Raw genomic sequence first — 5,394 nt, forward strand, 5'->3', positions numbered from 1 at the left:
CACTCAATCCACAATAAAAACCTTAAAAAAAAAAAAAAAAGCAACCAAAAAAAGAGAGCGGGAAGACAGAAATGTTGCCTCCTGAAAGTATTCAACCTGGGCTGACGGAGAGAGTAGAAGCCTCAGTTTCAAGTCTTATTTGGAGTTTTCATGATGGGCAGTTTAATCACCAAATTGAAACTGCATTTGGACTTCAAGCGAGAGAAAGTAAGCCATGAGTCTGAATTGCTGCCCAGGCATAGGAGGTAACCATCCCACCAACTTTAAGTGAACAAGGAGAGAAATACTCAACTTTCTTTACAATTATATCTCTTGAGTTGTGGTTGTTTATTGCTGCTTTTTAAATGTACTGAGAAAGCTAGAAACAGTTATGCCTTTAATAAATAGACCCCACACTCCTTCTATCAGTATTAGTCTCTCTGGAGTGGATAAGCTAATGAGACAGAGGCCTGTACTTTGTGGAACTGACTTGAGGGAAAGAAGGCATTCGGTCAGGAGCAGGCTTTCTTCTGCAGGGTGGAGCTGGGGGTAGCCATGGCTGGTTCCTGGCCCCAGTCTGCAGCTGGTGGAACCATACCAAGACTGTTCTGAGGATGTCCAAGCCCTGAAGTCTCCGCCAGCTCTCCTCAGCCCAGAGAGATAAGAATTCTGCAGCAGCGGAGCCTGATCCAGGAAAATCTGCTCCCTGTGTTGATGTGGGTTAAGGACTGTGGTTTGAGCAGGTGGTACCACATGGTACCATCTATAGACCTCTTTGAATGTATTAGTTCCTGGGGTGAAGCAGAATCACTTCAGCTGGAAGCATGCAAGTGGGCAAGGGAGGATAGAGACCATCTGAGAATTACTGAAGGTAGTTCAAAGGGCATGAGTTTGGAAGGCAGCCAACCTGTTCATCAGGCATGTCCTGGCAAGTCTGAATTCAGCTGAGCATTAGATTGCTCACTTGAGTTTGTATATGCTCTCTCATACACACCCATTCACACATGCAGCATGAGTGGGGGAAACATGAAAAAGCCAAGATTGGAACCCAGGATTTCAAGCACATGGCTTCCCACTGCTATAGTTCCCTCATTGGTCTCACACCTTAAAAGTATTTGCCATCAAAATGAATAGGACTCATAGTGACACCCGTGTGTATCAGAGTAGCACTGTGCTCACAGGGTTTTCAATGATTTTTCAGGAGTAGGTCACCAGGTCTTTCTTATGAGGCACCTCTGGTGGACCCAAACCTCCAACCTTTAGCAACTGAGTATATCCACCCAGGAACTCCATCTCAGAAATGTTCCTCCTCAAATGTAGGCTGTCCAACATCATCAGCTTAATACCTCTGAATCCCTTGTCTCTTCCTCAAGCATGAATTTTCTTAGATTCCCAATTACCTATAAGTTCTAGCCCAATACTGGGAGGGCTTTCAAACCACCCACCTTTTCAGCCTGCTCTCTTTCCTTTGACACAACCGTCTTCTTCCGTAGCTATGCTGCTCTATCACTGGGTTCCTGAAGGGCCTCTGGACTTGCCTCCGGGCCTGTTTACAGAATTCCACAAGCCTTGGCCATGTTGGGCTGAGGAACTGGCCATGGACTTAAAACCAAGGGTGCTGCCCCTGACTCTTCAGCCCTGTGACCTTCATTTGACTCTCTAGGCCTCCTTTTCACTCTCATAAAATTATTAGACTAGAGAACTTTTAAGGACTTTTCCAACTCAAACGTTCTATGATTTGCCCCGTTAATCCTGCTTTTAAGCAAACCTTTGCCTAATTCCCAGGTCTAAGTGCCCTAAATCCTATGACATCTCTTTGGTTACCCTTGAAGCTCCTTTTGTCCTTTGGTTTTTCAAGCATCTCTAACTGCAAAGGAAGCCCTTCTTTTCTCCCCTCCTAGTATCTTCTGGGTTCCAATATCTGGGTTTTCAGGACAAACTTGTCTTGAAACCCTGGTGAGTCACAGATTCTTCTGTCCAGGCTTAAACTTGACACAAAGTGTCTGGGTTCTGGGGCCACAGAAACAGGCTACAGGAATGTGAGGGCAGACAGTTAGTTGCAATGATTTACTCAAAGCTCAAGCCAGAGTGAAATTTATCACCCAGGAAAGGCTGGAGAGCTACATTCTAAGAATCTAGCCAGGAGGTGTTAGGACTGCCTGCTTATCTGCCATTGGGTGACTGTTTGGCTGCCACTCTGGATATAAAGGGTCAAAAAAAATCTGTCCTTCCTAAACATAAATCCATTTGGAAACCCCATTCTGATGAACATAGAATCATCCGAATGGACATGAATTCTCAAACATTTGCATTAAGAAAAGAGCATCCCCAACTGTTTTTCACTAGCTGGATGACCTTGGGATAGATTCTTAACATCTCTGTGTTCCAGTGTATTATCTATGAAATGGGAAATAGCAATAGGGTTATCATGAAGATTGAGTAAAATAATGCATGTGAAGCCCTTAGCATAACACTTAGCACTGGTAAATTATATAACAGCAAAGAGAGTGGCCATTCTAAATGCTAGTGTGCTCTGGAGGGAGGAATACAAGTAGAGCTCAGTGGCCCACTTTCAAATCCTTGCTCTCTTAATCCCCTTGACTTCAACATGAGTTCCAATGCATCTTCCTCAACATTGATGCTAATGAAAAATCTGAGGGAACAGACAGACAGCAGTATGATCAGTTATTGTTGTTGTTAAGTGTTGTCAAGTCGGTTCCGACTCATAGTGACCCTGTATAGGGTTTCTGAAGAGCATCTGGGGTTGAACAACTGACCTCTTGGTTAGCAGTCCAGTACTGATTCTACAGTGCCACACCAGGAGTCCTTATAAAATGTCCGTCATAAAAGAGTTCTTCATACTTTCTAGATATGGCTGCTTCGGAGTCAGCTCCGATTCCTGGCAAGCCCATGTGTGTCAGAATAGAATTGTGCTCCACAGGGTTTTCAGTGGCTGATTTTTCAGAAATAGATCTCCAGGCTTTTCTTTTGAGGAGCTGCTGGGCAGACTTGAACCACCAACCTTTGGGTTAACAGCAAGCACATTAGCTGCACCAGCCCGGGATTCCATATACTCTAGATTTGTTGTTATTGTTAAGTGCCATGGAGTTGGTTCTGACTCATAACTAACCTGTATAGAGTTCCCAAGGCTTTAATTCTTTACCCATTATTAGAGAGATGATGTGCAAATATGTTCTTCCACTCTGTGATTGTCTTGTCACTTGTGGGTTGATTTGTTCTTATAAACACAACATTTAACAAATTTGTTATCATGTCCAATTTACCTTTTGTTGTTATTTGTGCTTCTGGCTTCATAGGTAAGAAGCCATTGCTTAATCAAGGCCATGAAAATTATGATTTGCTTCTCCAGATGTTGTGTTGATATCTGGCAATGTTTGGATGAGTTATAAAGATACAATAAGTTAATGTACCTTTATTGGAGCCCAGGTGGTGCTGTAGGATAAGCTCTGTCCTGTTAATCATAAGGTTGGCAGTTTTAATCCACCAACCACTCCACGGGAAAAAGATCAGCCTTTTTGCTCTCATAAAGATTTATAGCTTCAGAAACCCCAAAGGGTCACTATGAGCTGATTCAACTCAGTGGCAGTAAGGTTTGTTTTGTTTTATGGGGGGTTTTTTTGTGGTTTTTTGGTATACTTTATTGCATAAATTCATTTGCTTTGCCTTTATCTCAGCAAAATCATTAATTATGTTGTGTTAGCAGAAAGTTTTTCACTTAATATGTATTCTACTGATAATATTCATCTTAAGCACTGAACTGCTAACTACAAGGTTGGTAGTTCAAACTCACCAGGGGCTCCTTGGAAACCCTGTGTTGTTGTCATTGTTAAGTGCTGTTGAGTCGGTTCCAACTCATAGTGACCATGTGTAGGGTTTCCAAGGAGCAGATGGTGAGCTTGAACCACCCACCTTGCAGTCCAAACGTACCTTGCAGTCCAGCGCATTAACCTGCAGCTCCACACAAGGACTCCAGAAACCCTATAACAGGGTTGCTATGTGTTGGAACCAACTGGTGGTGGTGGTTATGTGCCGTGGAGTCGGTTCCAACTCATAGCGACACTGAATGCACTTAATAGCGCGACATTGATAGTATTCATCTAGCACCGGGCTGGCAAACGATGTACAGTCCATTGACCAAATTCACCCAGTCACCTGTTTTTGTAAGCAAAGATTGCTCTATTGGCACACAGACACATTCATCTATTTACTTATCCTCTATAGCAACATTTGTACTATAACAGCAGCATTGAATAGTTGCAACAAAGATAAGCTCTTTACAGAGAAGGTTTGTCAATCTCTGATCTAAAGGATTAAAAATAAAACGTAATTGTTTTCAAAATACAATTGAAATGTTTTCATCAAAAGTATCGATTAACTCAAGTACTGAAAAACTACTTTCATGTTTAAAGAATGCCTCTCAAAACTTGCATTTATCTATTAAAATTAAGAGAAAAGACAAATTATGAATAAGAATATCAACATTTTAAATTAAAATAATTTTAATGAAATACACATTTTTACTTCTTATAAATTTTAAGTAAACCTTATTAAGTTTTTTAAAATAAAACTGTTTTCAGTCCGGGAGTGGCATGAGGCTGGGAAAGAGTGCAGCCACAGCAGGAGCTGAAAAGTGCGCAGGCCAGCCCATAGGCAAGTCAGACTGAGCTGCGAGCCACGAATGCACCACTGTCTTCACTTCTTCATCAGAGGTGAATCATCCTCCTCGAAGGACTGCTTTCAGGGGACCAAAGAGTTCAACCATGAGGTCCTGAAGGCCCACAATGAGTACTGGCAGAAGCACGGGGGAGGCTCAGCCAACACGAGGCCTTGGCCAGCACGAGGATCCTCAAGTACAGCTCGGAGTCCAGTCAAAACCTGGGCATCCTATGACAAGCCAGGGAAGGAGGTGGCTGATGAATGGTAGAATGGAATCAAGAGCTACAATTTCCAGCAGCCAGATGTAACCTGGTGTGGAAGAATACAAAGAAGATGGGAGTGGGAAAGTCATCTGCAAGTGATGGGTCCTCATTTGTGGTGACCACATACTTCCCTGCAGGGAATGTTATCAACCCAGGTTTCTTCGAGGAAAATGTCCTGCCTCCAAAGGAATAATTTGTCAAATCTAATGAAGGGTGGCAGACTTCAGAACACTGATGTGAAGTGCCTGGAAAAAAAAAAACTCAGCTGTGTCTATCCCTGTGAATATATGAGTTTGTGTTTGTGATGTGTGGGAGTGTCTCTTGCACACACAGTTGGGTAGACAGTTCTGTATGAACTCACTCTCATCAAAGGAAGGAGCATCTGAAGCATTTACCATGATGGTTACTAGACTACAATGATTTGGACTTCAAAGGGAAAATCTTTTAATTTAGAATTTTTTTGCTTTTTTTTTTT

The 5,394-nt window shown here is 42.5% G+C and overlaps 1 pseudogene; it reads left to right on the forward strand.

Annotated features, from left to right (window-relative positions):
• LOC102812335 overlaps positions 1 to 5,112 on the forward strand; it is a 6,972-nt pseudogene extending 1,860 nt beyond the window's left edge.
• The last annotated feature ends 282 nt before the right edge of the window (positions 5,113 to 5,394 follow it).

This window comes from Chrysochloris asiatica, unplaced genomic scaffold, assembly GCF_000296735.1.
Source record: "Chrysochloris asiatica unplaced genomic scaffold, ChrAsi1.0 scaffold00007, whole genome shotgun sequence".
Taxonomy (NCBI): Eukaryota; Metazoa; Chordata; class Mammalia; order Afrosoricida; family Chrysochloridae; genus Chrysochloris; species Chrysochloris asiatica.